Genomic DNA, 15,532 nt, shown 5'->3' with positions numbered 1-15,532 from the left:
GGAGCAGTTGGAGCATTAGCAGGAGGAGGAGGAACTACAATACCCCTCACAATGTGAATGTTCAGTGCGACCATCAGATCAAGGCCAAGCAGTGGCGTGCCCTTCTCTGCCACGAAGAAGGTCGCTGCAGCAGTAACATCATCTCTAGTCACCAGTGCTGGAAGGCAGCCCAGCACAGGTATGGGTGACTTGGTGTATGTGACCAAACGGATAGAAGGAGGCGTCAACTGGGACTCACCAAAATGTTCATCAAACACGCTACGAGGCAGTATGGATACTGGGGACGCAGAGTCGACAATCAGGTCCATAGCATGGGCTGGTGAGTCTGAGGGTTGGATCTTGACATTGCACTTTATTTTATCCGGCGTACAGGCAGTCTCTTGAATGTGCAGGACAGTCAATTCAGGTACCTCCACTTCCCTCACTTGATGGGTAGAAGTAGAGCGGCAAACACGGCCGAAATGTCCCTTCTTGTGGCATGATTTGCATGTACCTTTAGCAGCAGGACATGAGCGAGCATTTGCCAGGTGACTGTCAGATCCACATCTGAAGCATGCACGGGAGGACTTTCCAGTAGCAGCAGTAGGTGAAGGTACATGTGTGGATGGTTTGTTCTGTTGCCGTGGTCGGAATGATTTCTTTTGCACTGCTTGTACTTGTAGGCTAGGTTTATCTCCAGCCATGCATTTAGCCTGTTCAGCTGCAGATTCAATCTGTGTAGCAATTGTCATGGCCCTGTCTAGAGTAAGATTAGGCTCCAGTAGTAATTTCTCCCTAATATGGGCATTTGTGACATATTGAATAAGCTGATCACGCAGCATCTCATCAGCCTTATCCCCAAAGTCACATGAAGAAGCAAGCTCTCTGAGAGCAGCAATATATTGGGAAACAGTCTCATGTGGGCCTTGTGTTCTTTTTCCTAATGTGTGGCGTTCCACTACCACATTAGTCATCGGTATGAAGTGAGCTTTCAACGCAGCAACAGCAGAATCATATGTATCACCTGTATCCGGCAATGAGTGAAATATCCTCTGTCCTTCTGTTCCAATGCAATGAACTAGTACAGCTCTCTTTCTGGCAGCAGGCCATGCATTACCTGTTGCATTTATGACCAGCAGGTAGTTGTCAAACACCCGCAACCATGTCTTGAACGGCATCGTAGGCGCACCAGGGCACGGAAAAAATGGAGCAGGACAAGGCACATTTACAGCCATCTTCGCAAAAATTAGTCCTCAGTAGTGTAACAGCAGCAAGTGGGTTACCTCGTCGCCAATTTGTAAGGGTGGACGGTTAGAATGAAGACACTGTAAACATGAATTCTATTTCAATTGACAATTCTTTGTTAGCATCGCTTCACATCATCGCATGCCATAACTCTCACTTTCTCTTTTCGCTTCTTCACGTCATCCCATACAACCCCTACAGGCAGACTTCCCACAGTGACACCATGTGGTTTAAAACAGTAGTGCATGCATTCATATGCTGTGAGGCCTAAACAGTATGACAGGACACAACAAATAGATATTTGGACTTTTAGGAAGTCATGGCTCTGAACGACTCGATTGCTAGAATAGGCATCCTTGACGTCAGACTTTGCACTCTGCTATTGGACAGAGTATTGGACGATATGGATTGGTGGACATGCTCAGGGGCGTGGACGATATGGACTGGTTGACACGCCCAAGGGCGTGGCCAAGACGGACTTCTTTGTGTGGGAGGAGAGGCAGCAGTCTGTTGAAATGGCGTCTGTGACAAGGAGACAAGGTAGTTGCTCAGTTGTTGATTGTACAAATCAACACCAGTGTTTATTTTTCATCCCATCCAATGAAGAACAGAAGAGACCGTGGTTGCATTTCATTTTTAATGGCTATGTGCAGCTACATCTCCTGCATGTTTGTTTGTGTGTGAACCACTTCACTCCAGCCTGTTTTAGCAATGAGGGTCAGTCCAGACGGGGCTTTGCCTGAGACTGATCCTCATTCAAGGATCATTCCCAACCATACCGGACCAAGGACCTGCACCCTGGTTACAGGTAAGTCTCGCCACATTTATCTTTTAGCAGTTGTCTGTTAGCATGAGTGATCGAGTGCTATTTGGCTAATTAGGTGGTGCTGCTTCGTTTCGTGTTTGCGTGTGTGCGCTCCAACGTGTGTGTGCTAAACCTACAGTATCTAGGTACAACCAGAGTTGGGCTCACATTTTATCTTTGTTCTTTTTGTCGGTTAGCATGAATGAAGTTATGCTATGCCAGGCTATATAGGGAGGTCTCCTTTGTTTCGCGTTTGCGTATTGCATGTGTGTGCGCGTGAACTCCCACACGTGTGTGCGTGCTGGAACTACAGTATAAAACTAAAACACACGTAAGTTGGTCTCATATTTTCTTTTCTATTATCTGTCAGCATAAATAAAGTCAACCCAAAGTCAACATTCCTTGTTTCGTATTATGTGTGTGCGCGCACGTGTTAGAGTCGATTGTTTGTTGGTCGTCATAGCGACAACGCACACAGGTCTGTCCTCCTTTTCCAAAATCAGAACATTGGTGTCCTGAAATTAGTGTCCCTCTTCCTTGTGCATCCATTCAGCCTACAGCTTCAAGGGACGTGGGGGGCCAAACTGACCCAGTGGACACCCATACTGTTGGTACACAGCTGTCCTGCAGGACTCTTCATTCCCACTATTGAAGTAAAGGTATGTACAAGTCATATTCCATACAATGTTTTAATAAAATTGGTTACACTAATTTTGTAAATATAGTTGTCTATAGGTGTTAGTGAATGCACATGTGTTATTTTTTACTGAACTAAGTTGTGTATTACAATATTCCAGCAAGACAGTAAGTGAAGACTTGAGTATAAAATTTTTTGAGACAGATTCATGTATGTCATATATTGCTTTGGCTCCTTATTTCGTTACGTTTGGTGTACCCCTCTACAAGATCCACTTTTCCAAAGGCTTTTGAAGGGACAATGCAGAGTCAAACCTCACAAGACAGAGCCAACTTTGTTAGTGTTGCAATATTTTAATATTTCAAACATGTTTTGAAATTCTGTTGGTAATTGTTCGCACCAAAACAGTATAAAGTAACCATACAAATAAATAAATTAGTAGCAGGTACCAGGATGTATTTTGAACACAATTTTTCTAAACAAAGAAATGAATCAAACAATATTAATAAAAGTAAAGATCCATCTTTGTGTTTTATTGAACAGGTTTTGTAGCTGACATGTTGGACCTCATATGTGACAAAGTCTTGGTGGACCCCATGCCATACACAAATGAGATGTTGTCCATTCCTCTCCCCGAGAATCTGTCTGCCCAGTATGAGCGTCCTGACAAGGAGGAGGTCATTGCCAGCTACATGACCAGGTTCAACCAAGACTCGGTCTAAATCCAGCGTAGTGGCCTTTGTCTTCAGGGAACTTCTGGCGTATGTGAAGGACCCCACAGGCTGGGATGACAACCCGGATTCTGCGTCCTAAGTAGCGCCAGCACCAGCCAACAAGGTGCGATAGGCCAGATGTCTGCACCGTCTACAGAAAAAGGACACAAAATTATTTATTTCACAATGTTTTCAATCCCGAGTATTAGAACTGTTATTGATTTCCTGATAGGATGGCTCAGTGTTCTCATTATTGTTATTGGATGTATTGTTTTATGTAAATAAATGCTTGTATATGTCAACATAAATGGATTGTGAATACCAAAAAATGTTCAACATGTCTATTAATAAGATAAAAATCAAGGTATCGCAAATACAATATATTAGACTTTGTTGTCCCTATATATGTCATGTTACTGCATTAATGAAGGAATGCCTAATGAAGCAAAATGAGACATAACAAGTTTTTATTCCGACATTTTTCAAAGAACGACTTACCGATATATTGGTCTCAGACGTGAAGGGCCATACTCGGCCCTCAGTACGTGACCGGCCGTTTGTAGGGTGTACACATTTAGGCACACAGGCTGGAACCCAGGATGTGGAGTCATGCACGGAACTTCATCAACCTCCTGCAGACGGCTCCTAACCTACAGTGAAAAACATGGTAAAGGTCATTTGAATTTACAGTTTTAAAAGTAGACGAATACTGTAGAGACATAACTTGTGGTTTAGCTGTGAGCTTGCTACTTGTGTCTCCAAACAGCAGATGTTTTCTGCTTCTGTTGGCCTACAGTCAGTGTCCACAGGAACACCTGTACAACAGGTGAAGACACCTCAAAATAGAGTAGATAAAGGCATCACTGCAATATAGTTACACCATTTCACCATTAACCTGGTGTGATGGTGGCAGATGTCAGCTCCGTGTGTCTTGTCACAGAGGACTACCTCAAATATTTAGCAGCTTAGTAACGGATTTAATCAATGTGATAGAAAAATATAGTAACTTAGCCGTGAGCAGAAGCTAGCATTAGCCACATGGTAATAACTATCAGAACCACCATCAGACATTACTGTCACTTATAGAAATACAGCAACTTTTTAACAGTAAACACATCTGTACATACACAAGATAAGAAATATGAAATTATTACTGTGTGATAAGAGGCGGGAGTAGAATCAAAAGTAGCTACCGGACGATGCTAACGTCCTGTGATGACCTAGGTTACACAACAAAACACAGAACCAACTAAGTAACGTTCACACGTACTAACCATTCAAAAACGTCCTGCTGCAGCCGCACAGTCGGTGTTTCTTTAGGAGCTTCTGGGTCCAACTCAGGGTCATAAATTTATGGCGACACGATGGGTCCTTCAAACGCCATTAATGATAACAAACGTAATGCCGGTCAGTGTCCAGTTAGCCTAACGCTCTATCTCAGAGGGGCGTGGCCCAGGTGAAGGAGGCGTGGACCAGCGGAGCTCATGAACATGCTGCAGCCGGAGGCCTGAAACGAAGCGTTTTGTGAGTAGCACAGATGAGCGATTTTGAAAAGCTGTATTTAGGATCACAGATCACTTTAGGTCAAAATATTTGGAATACAGTCTAGTTGGACATGTGGGAGCTGAATGACATTAAGTAAAAAATACATAATATGGGACCTTTAAGTCAAAATGGTCACCGAGCGAGCCGACTACAGATGAGTAATGAACAGCAGTTATTACTATGCAGGGCTCGAAATTAACTTTTTTTCTTGGTAGCACTTGTGCTCCCAAATGTAGAAGTTAGTAGCACCAGCAAAGACTTCAGGAGCACTTACCCAAAAGCAAAGCAGTGACGGAGCGATAGAGACGCTCCATCCATCTCCGTTCCTCCTCTCTCCCCCAGGAGAGCAGCCGCAGCTGCGCTCTCATTGTTTCCTGGAAGGACTGCAGGAGCGCGGTCTCACAAAAAAATGCGCACCAGATTTTTTTCCTAGTCGCACTGGTGCTCCCAAATATATTTAATAGTCACACTGATAAAAATTTGGGCGCATATACGACCAAAATGGGCGCAATTTCGAGCCCTGCTATGTAACAAATAGGCCTATTTAACAAACTAACAGTTATTAAATGGTAACAAACATGCTACTCCACCACAAAGAATCAAAATAACATAGGCCCAAGTTCAACTTCATACTTTCTCTTTCGAGTACGAGTCTCATTGTGTTCTTTACCCCCTTCTCCTGATGAAGTGTCCAGGTGAGTTTTCTGTGTTCCTCATTTTGAGTTTCCCCTGTCTCGTCATCATCACTCTTTTTCCTGCTGGATTTCTTCAGCCTGGTAGACTGCACAGCTCCCTCCCAGATTTAATAGCGGACAGACTGCCCATTTTTAACCAGTTATGTGTGGCCACAGGCCGCCACTGAGAACTCAAATAGTTCAGGAACAGTAAATAACCAAATTGTAAGATTTAAGGTCGTGAACAGGCCACAGATATTAAAAAAAACCATTGGACAAGTGACGGTCCAATAATGGGCAGAGACAAAGTTCTTCCCCCAAGACTAAAAACTTTATTAAAAGAGTAAAAAGGACAAGAATACCAAGAGACCTATCAGACCTATCAGGTCTGCATGAGCACTGCAGGACGGCCGGGATGACTGTAATTAGGGAGCCAATCGAGGCCGGAGCACTCACCCAGCTCCGTGCCCGACACTCACACTCACACAGCAAACAACCAAAAAGACAAGGGGTAAAGTGTAAAACGTGAAGGCTGTGTAAAAAACCACTACACACACAAATTAAGGGGAGTGTGGAGCTGAAGTGAGGGACCCCGACCACTGATGGCTCCACCGTCCAAAGCAGCTCCCTGGCACCGGCCCCGCAACACTCACGCAATAGAAAGAACAATTAAAAACATGTTCAAAGCTAGCAGGACTGCTGCAACAGTACTGTTTGTTGTCTTGGGGGAAAATAAAAGCCTAGAATAAAATCAAGGAGTATAAAAGGGCACAAAAGCCTAACCAATAAAATTTGAATAAAATAAAACAATGAAACCAACTATAAAAAAACAAAAAAACAAAACAGCAGTGGCAGTCTGTCTAAAATAAAAAGGAGACAGGTTAAATACCTCTGCCAAATAAACCAATCTGTACATTAAAGGAATTGTCCCTTTACCTCCCGTGGAACAATCCTCTCCAGGAATCCACCTGTGTGGGCATGAGGGAAGTCCCTGAACAAAACCTAACATATGACAAAAATACATCTAAAAACACATACAAAGCACATAAACCAAAAAAAAAAACAGAAGACAACTTACAGCAGCATGTGTAGCAGTCAACTCCTAGCCAGAAAAGAAGCATGACACCTTATACCAATTTCTGGCAGATTGGTAGGAGGAGCTGACTGCTACCCCACTCTGGTGGCCCAGGTGGGACATTTTCTACCGGTCACATATGCATTTCGACATATTATTGTTGTTGCTATCACAACAAGCTAGCACGTAGCTAGGAGAAAGCCAAGTGCATTTTGGGTATTTTTTATTTATTTAAAATTTTCCCAAAACGTTTTTTAATTGAAAATTACCAATGATTTCCGTGAATGAATTTAAATATTTAAACTGTTAATCATCCATTAAAAAGTGTTTAAATTATTTATTTAATTATTTATGTATTTCAAGGTGCTCAGCTGCCATTACACTCGCGCACCCCCTAGCGGCAGCTCGCGCACCACAGGGGGTGCGCGCGCCACACTTTGGGTATCCCTGGTACTCTGACACACTAATTATTCAAAAAGGAGAAAAAAAAGGATTACTAAACAATAAATCAAATATAACCCACCAAACTTATCAATAATAATTCAATGAAAGAAATAACAAATGAATAAACAAGAAATTGGGAGAGCCTGCCACTCCAATTAAAACCACCCTCCAGGAGTAGTGGCTCAGCGTCGATGAGAGGGTCGGGACGCCCTCTCTTGGCTCACGTTGAGGACTTTGAAGAACGCCGTATTATACGGCCTCGACCACCGTTAATGGGGCCTGGCCCGATATGGGCCGAATCAGCGTCAAATTACAGTGATTGAAGCTTCTAGATGAGCAAAACCCCAGAGCAGACACACAGGCGCAGGAAGAAGAAGTACGACGAACGAAGAACGAGGAACCAAGAACCAAAACAGCAGTGAAGCTCACAGCGGCAATGACGGCCGCGCACTGCAAAATAAACAAATTAACCTAATTAAAATATGAATATAGGACATTACAAAACAACAAAAGTTAGGGTTGAGGTGTCACACGCGGTAGGAGGAGGAAGCCCACAGCCAAGACTAGGAGAGGTGGTTCTGGGAGAGAACCATAATCCATAACGCGACACAGACCATCAGCAGCTTGATATAAAAAGGCAGACAACTAAGCATCTTACCCTCAGAAAGCGCACCACATGCACACCGGCCCAAGGGAGACAGCCCAGGTCCCAGTAACACCACAACTGGAGTAAACACGGGGCCCATACACTGAATAAATCGAGGAGAGCGAGCATGCCTACCTTATTTTGCAAGTTAATCTGCTCACCGCAAGACGCTGCCACGCCCAGTTGTCGGCTTCGTAAAGGAGGAAGAGGAAGCAGAAAAAGGATGGAGAAGGGTCCGACCAGGTCTACTTATACAGAAGCACTCACTAATTGTCTGCCACACTGCCCCTCACGGTGGGGAGTGTAGCACTATCCTGCCACATATATATACTGTATATTGGAACAATAAAAAACAGATAGAAAAAGTGTATTGAAGAAACAGGAAGACCATGGACAAAATGTGTAGATTTGTTAAAACTATATATGTATAGTAGGGTTAACACCCTATGAAATGCTTTTTGGAAGACCTTATAGATTACCTCAATTTAAAAATTAATGGGAACCTGATGATGAAGCTAATTTAGCTGATTATATGAAAAACATATTGGAAAAACTAAAACAAAAACAAACTGATGACAATTCCTTTGTCTCCCAGCAGGATGTCCAATTAGTTGAACCAGGAGATTGGGTTTTAATAAGAAGTATAAAGAAGAAGCATTGGTATTCACCAAGGTGGGAAGGACCATATCAGGTATTACTAACGACTCCCACCGCTGTGAAAGTAGCAGAGAGATCAACCTGGGTTCATTTAACACCCTGTAAAAAGGTCATTTCGGCTAAAAGCCCCGATAGGAGAGGTGAGCAAAAGACTGATAATAGGGTGGATCCAGACGTATAGAGACTGGTGAGATCCGAAAGTCAGTGAAGATCTTACAAGACACCAATCCTGTTAGAGGGCATCATATGTCAGCCAAAATGACCCCCAAATGGTTAAAACAGGTTGTAAGATGTTGGGTAATGACTCTCTTTTTATTATTAACTATCCTATTTGTGTGGTACTTGTGGGAGGCGCAAAGGCCTCACACAACTCAGGGACAAGATGGTAGCCATGCAAAAAAACATGTTGCACTGACAACTTATACTCCGTTGATAATATCTTGGGCATATAACAACTCAATTACTCTCACAGTGCCTCCCAATACTACCACCTCTGTAGATATACCTATAGCGGCATTGAAAGGATTTCGGAGTAGAACAGAAACTTCGGGTAAAGATTGGCCAGACTATTGGTGGTATTTGACAGGACACATTTTGCGACTCGATTGGAGTGCTCTTATTACAACCCAGGATGGGCAGTATTGGCCACCTGGTTATAGTGAAGAGGCTATATTTTTCAAAGATAGAGTAACCCTCAGCCATCCAGGAGAACAACTTAGACTGACTTTTTCTCTTCCCGATGGTGAAATAAGGCCCCCAAATGCTACATTGTTTAATACACCCTGTTGAGGTTTACTGCTGTGGGCCTGGTCCCAAGGACCTAACCCCTGATTCTTTGTTGTTGTGTGTGTAAACAGTACTATGGAAACAACAGAACAACCTAAACTGAATAATTATACACAACAAGGCGGCGTAAGAACTGTCGTTGTGTCATTTGATGATTTTGATGGTTAGTTCCAGGTTACAACCGGTGTGACTGGAATAAATAACAATTGGCTGCTTATGGTAGAACAGGCCGCCAACGTGACAAATGGCGATTGTGTTGTATGTATGGGACCTAGACCTATTTTACAAGTAGTTCCTGCAGTTATTCCGGAACGCTGTGTAGTGGAAGTCATGAATAATACTAATCCTAATACAAAGTGCAGTGAGTGGGATTATGTTTTCCCGGTCACCGCTAGTGATAAGAAAAAAGCATTATTCTCTAAGAAAGTCGCGCCAGGTAATTTCACCTGAATCAATATGACTGGAACTGGACAACGATTAGGAAATCTCTCTCAAATATCATGTGAAAGAATCATTACAGTACCCAGAAATTTCAGCCCGATAGCAAGAGCTGATATTTGGTGGTGGTTTTGTTTGAGACGACAGACTTTTTGATAGACTGCCGCAAAATTCTATAGAAGCCTGTGCTCTTGTCACATTAATACTGCCGGTCTCAGTATATCAAACATCTGCTAGTAGTGTCGCTGAGTTAGCTAATAGAGCTGACTTCCCAATTATATATAAACAAAAACGTTCACTACATGATGATAATCCCACTTACATTGATGCTATTGGTGTGCCGCGTGGGGTTCCCGATGAATATAAAATAGCTGATCAGGTAGCAGGAGGATTTGAGTCCTTATTTTGTTGGTGGTGCACGATTGACAAGAATGTAGACAGGATCAATTACATCCACTATAATGTTCAAAAACTGGGGAACTGGACCCAGAGTGGGTTTGAGGCAGTTCATAATCAGCTATCAACAACCTCCCTTATGGCATTTCAGAACAGGATAGCCGTGGACATGTTATTGGCGGAGAAGGGAGGGGTTTGCTATGTTTGGGGAGAGGTGCACTTTTATCCCCTACAATGCAGCTGCTGACGGAAGCCTCACCAAAGCTATAGAGGGACTTAGGACTCTCAATGGCAAAATGAAGGAACACTCTGGAGTCGGCACGTCCATGTGGGATTTGTGGATGGATGCTTTTGGCAAGTATAGAGCCTTGGTGACCTCAGTTTTAGTTTCACTTGCAGTTTTTGCTGCAATTCTAACCTTATGTGGATGTTGTTGTATACCTTGTCTGCGTTCTCTCGTTAACCGTTTAATCACCACTGTCACGACCTGACTCAGGGTCCTCCTCCAGCCTCGCGCTGGGTTTCCCGCAGCGCAGATCCCACACCTGCGTCCAATCATTCCAGACACACCTGCCACCGTTTGAACCCTAATCACTAACTATAAAGACCCGGCTTGAACACGGACCCAGCGTCAGATCCTCTGTGTTGATGCTCCTGTCTTGGTCCTGACAACCACAGCTATTACACCGATAGAAGAAAGTATGGCTCAGATATATATTTTGCTCGCTGCTGATGGCTACAATGACAGTGACGGTGAAAATTAAACATATAACATGGTCTCTGAGTGTAAGTATATTCGTGCTCATAAAAATGATCTAGCAGCTGTAAATTGTCATGAAGAAGCTGATACAGTGATATGAGGATTGGAGCAAATATGTGATAAACAGGAGGGAAATGTTAGATTAATGTACACAAGTTATCCCATATTTACTCATTTTCATTCTTTGATATGAACATATAAATGTATGTGTGAGTTTTTTGCTATGCACTGAGTTGTGTTTAGCAGGTGTTGAAAGGTCACTGCTGAGGTAGCAGCTGATGACTAGTTTAGGATGTAAACCCTGATTTGCTGAAATAGGATATATACCAAACAGGACATTACACCATAAAAAAAGACCGTTTTCTCTTGTGACACTATACCATGTATGGTGCATTGCTGATAATCTCATCCCCCATCCCTTAGGACACATTGTAAACAAGGACTGCCAAAATGAAATAAAGAGAGATGTTTTCAGCGGGTATGCTCAGAGTGGAGTGGAGATTTGTAACTGAGCAAAACTCTGTCCGTTCTCCTCGCGAGTAAAAAATATAACTGTTGTCTTCTCCTTTTTTTGAGTGTGTTTTAAATGTTGTAGATTGTTTGACCCTGACAGGATGGATTATCTCAGCAAAGCAGAAGTGCTCACTATCACACATTTTGACAGATTTATGAACAAGTTCGAGATAAATGGTAATATTATGTATCTGGAATGAATTATAGGTCTTTGAGTCCATCTCATGAAAAATGGGAGAAAAAAAAAGAAGAAAGTTGTGCACCCCTGGGATGCGCTTCAAGAAAAATTTGTACATCCCAACATGACGTTTATGCATCCCAAAAGTAATAACAGACTACACAGTAGAAGCGTATGCAAGGATTGCAAATGGTACAATATACAAACTAAACAAACTGTTAATTTAAATTATTTTATTAATAACGTCATAACTGTTTAAATAAAAAGAAAAAAAGAGTAAAATTATATGATTTATCAAAATGTTAAGGCCTGGTAGTTCGTAAAAAAAACTGTTTCAGAAATAAAAAAAGATATAATACATTTTTTTTCACTTTTGCTTTTCACTCAGTAGTTTTCTTTGCCTTTAGTTCATATACTGTATTCTCCTGTTGACACTGTACCAACCTGACAGAGCCTTCTCCACACAAATTTCAGGAAAATCTGTCAGTAATATCGGTCTCTTTTTCTTAATTTAGATGTTTTTTTTAATTCAAGAAAGCACTCATTGTCACTTGCTTTTTCTTCAACTTTTGCATCTTTTTGTGGGGCATGGTGATGGTCGATCAATCAATCAATCACCCTTTATTTGTAAGAAAGAAAGTACACTTTATTCATCCCTTAACAGGGAAATTATCTTTAGACTCTTTTTACATGCATATATTTATAATCCCATGCATACAATACAACGTTGTGTACAGGCACCACAATGAACACAATACACTAAGGCCTGTAGGCAGTACACAAGCAGTACATGGGGAGGCAGAGTGACGGGTCGCGATTTCGCGGTGCGCCCCAAATGAACAGCTTATGGGGGGGACGGCACCTTGATCAAGGGTGCCTCCTAAGTGGCTGGGAGGTGAGCTGACAACTCCCACTGTCAGTTCCCACTCCAAGGATGGCTTGGCGGGAGTGGGAATCAAACTGCGATCTCCGATCATGAGGCGGCCACTCTACCACTGTACTTAATCACCGCTTAATCACATTAGCAGACATTTCAAAGTGCTTTAACAGACAGAGAAATCCAACAGGACTCTCCAAGCTTATGCTTGCCTTGGAGGGTCTAACTAACTCCTCGTTCTCACTACAGCATGCAAAACCAGCAAACACCGTGTTGCTCTCTAGTGATTTTAATAAGACAGAATCAAGCAAGTGAGTCTCGTGATGAGAAACTCGCACAAGACACTCACACAAAACATAATGGCAATTTCTGGGTTCGAAATTTAAGTAGAGAAATGGAAAAATTGTGAATTTTTTGGTTGAATGGAAGTGCATGTCAAGCTTGTGTCCCAGGTACGTACACTGTCTGACGATCATGCGTCACTTTCAAAAAATGTCCGTCAAATACGCAAGGATGCACGCAAATGAGAACACTAGGAGACAGTCTAAATGTTACTAAGTATCCTATCAGACTGATGGTTTCCTAGTCTAGACTCCACACCCACACTAACAACAAACCTAGCAGGTTCTCTAATCACCTGCAGCCTGAGCACTGTATGGCTAGTGTTAAACACGCTGAAAGATTCTGTCTATATTCCTGGACAAAAGAGCTGTGCCTGCCCCAGTAGGATGCAGGCCGTCATCTCTCAGCAGCTCGGAGCAGCCACAGAAGGAAGGCCAGTTATCTACGAAGCCAAAACCCTGTTCTCCACAGTAGCACGCCAGCCAGTAGTTCAAAGCTGTTAATCTACTATAGGTCTCATTCCCCCGTACATGCAAGAAGCCAGAGACTATTACTCGATGCCAATACATCTTCCTAGTGCAGTTCAGAGCCCTAACCAAGCTATTCTTTGTGATCTCTGACCGCCGGTGCCGAAATGAATAACAATGTTCCGATATGTATTGGTGGAGTGTTTCTGTCTGAACCTGTTTATTCTCTCTACTTGATGTCAGCACCCTGAGGTTAGCTTCAATGTCTGAGGTTCTTGCCCCAGATAGACAGCGTACTGTTGCTGGCGTCGCTAGTCTAATATTGTGCCCGGAGTTTGCCCCCGCCTCACGCCCTATGCCAGCTGGGATAGGATCCAGCTCCCCGTGACCCAAGCAAGCGGATGACGTGGGTAGGAAAATTAATAAATGGAGTCGCCTATGACTAATGTGCGATGCTGTATAGGCTTACCGGGTTTAACCCCACATTGGGGGTGGGGGCCGAGGAAACAGTGCCAGCCAGGAGCAGACCAACCTGCCGCCGGGAGAGACGAGCGCAGACAGGTCCGCTTACCGGACCGCTGGCCCCGGCTGCTCACCCACCCCCGTCCCCCGCACCGATTCACAGTGACAAACTGCAAAGCCGCTGCTGACGAGGACAATCTACCACTGCCACTGTGCCTAATGGGCATGCTAACAGTCCGGCAGCTAACGCTCGACACAGTGTCAGTGCTATCTATACTAACATTACCTCCTAAGAGCTGCTGTAGCTCACGGACACGTCTCTCTAGCAGGGGCAACCTGTCTAGCACAGCAGCGCAACTAGAAAAAGCCATAATAACAAATTAATAGCAGATAAATAATAAAAGGGGCAAACAATTAAATAAAAGGACAGAGCAAGAGCAGAAACAGTGTGTGAAAACAGAGATACAGGAAATATGTAACCACGTCAGGCTCCTCCTTCTTCCTAATTAACTCAAGCCAGTGGTTACAAGCCAGACATAAATCAGTAATTCATATTTCTTTTGGCTGACAGTGGGTGACTTTGTTTTGTTTGCCAGGATGGCACTGTGTCTTTTTAACTCATCCAATACATATTAGAGCAGCAGTCACCAACCTTTTTGAGGCTGAGGGCTACTTCATGGCCATCAAGTAGTATGAAGGGCCACACAGGACCAGTTCGCTACAAACCTCCTAAATAACAAAACTGCATGGATAACTAACATTATAATACTGATAATAAAATAGCAGTAGTTGTTCTAACACTATTTAAAGTTATTGTCCACATATCAATAATTATTTTCCACAATTATTAGTAATTTACATAGCAATAACAATCAGAAAAACATGTCTAAACATGAAACACTTAATGTTTATTTGCTCAAACATTTGACAGTCAATGCCTGCTGTATTTTTAATGCAAATGATCACTTTTAAGACAGAAAAAAACACTTTTGTCTGAACAAGAATACATTCTTTCAAAACATTTAACATTTTGTGCAGTATTTTTGATGAATATTGCTGCAGTTTAAACAATGAAAAAAATTTCTCTGTGATTGGTCAGCTCATTTACTATGAAGGCTGGAGGCCTGGCACTGCATGCTGCTCACTAGTGCATTATAATCTGGTGAATAATTTGACACTGCAATTCTCAGTGAATTCTGTAAATGTCACCAGGTCACCATATTCAGTGGACAGCTCCTCCAGTAGCATCTTAAACATTCTGTGTTGCTTAGCTCTGGAGAGGATACTGTTTATGAATTGTTTGCAATGGTGGTGCAGAAATTTTGTGAAGTCCGGATCATTTTTGCATTGTGCAATAAAGCCCTCATGCTGGCCTGTCAACGGTGCCCCATCTGTTGTTACTGATGTTAACTTCTGTACTGGCACCTCTTCCTTCACGAAGAAGTTTGGACCGCGGCGTATGTGTCAACTCTTCGCCTTGTTGTCCTCAGTGGCAGAAATGTCAACAGTTCTTTTGTAGAAAAGTCATCAAACACCTTTCAGATAAATATCATGGTCTGGTCTGTTAAATTTACAAGGATGTTACTTGTCTAGCCTTCATATTTGCTCCAAGCTGGACATCGGCGATGAGGAGATGACATCAGGACCGTGTTTCTCATCTTTGACTAATGTGTTAGCTACAAGCATCATAGCTTCTCTGAAAACCTCACCATCTGAAAAAGGTTTCTTGTTCTTCATCAAAAAATATGCAGCTCCAAAGGAAGTTTCAGTTGCGTTCGGGGATTTTTTCACCGGGTTGGTGAAAACAAGCTGTTGCTTACCCAAAGTTGCATTTAAGTCACGAGCTTTTTCTGCCTGTATTGCCTTTCCTGGTGGGTAGTTAGTTAGCATGGT

General features: G+C 42.8%; 1 long non-coding RNA gene across 2 annotated transcripts; it reads right to left on the bottom strand.

Moving 5' to 3' along the window:
- Window positions 1–3,390: 3,390 nt before the first annotated feature.
- Window positions 3,391–7,876, bottom strand: LOC137599989 (uncharacterized). 2 transcript variants are annotated; one of them, XR_011036895.1, is made up of 4 exons: window positions 7,776–7,876; window positions 4,654–4,886; window positions 3,878–4,194; window positions 3,391–3,530 (listed from the first exon to the last, which is right to left on the bottom strand). It is a non-coding gene; the product is annotated as an uncharacterized lncRNA (long non-coding RNA). The 2 variants fall into 2 exon arrangements; XR_011036896.1 differs by lacking the exon at window positions 7,776–7,876 and adding an exon at window positions 5,199–6,434.
- Window positions 7,877–15,532: the final 7,656 nt, after the last annotated feature.

Source organism: Antennarius striatus, chromosome 8 (assembly GCF_040054535.1).
Source record: "Antennarius striatus isolate MH-2024 chromosome 8, ASM4005453v1, whole genome shotgun sequence".
Lineage (NCBI taxonomy): Eukaryota > Metazoa > Chordata > Actinopteri > Lophiiformes > Antennariidae > Antennarius > Antennarius striatus.
The sequence above is the reverse complement of the archived record's forward strand: the minus strand, read 5'-3'. Positions and strand labels throughout refer to the sequence as shown.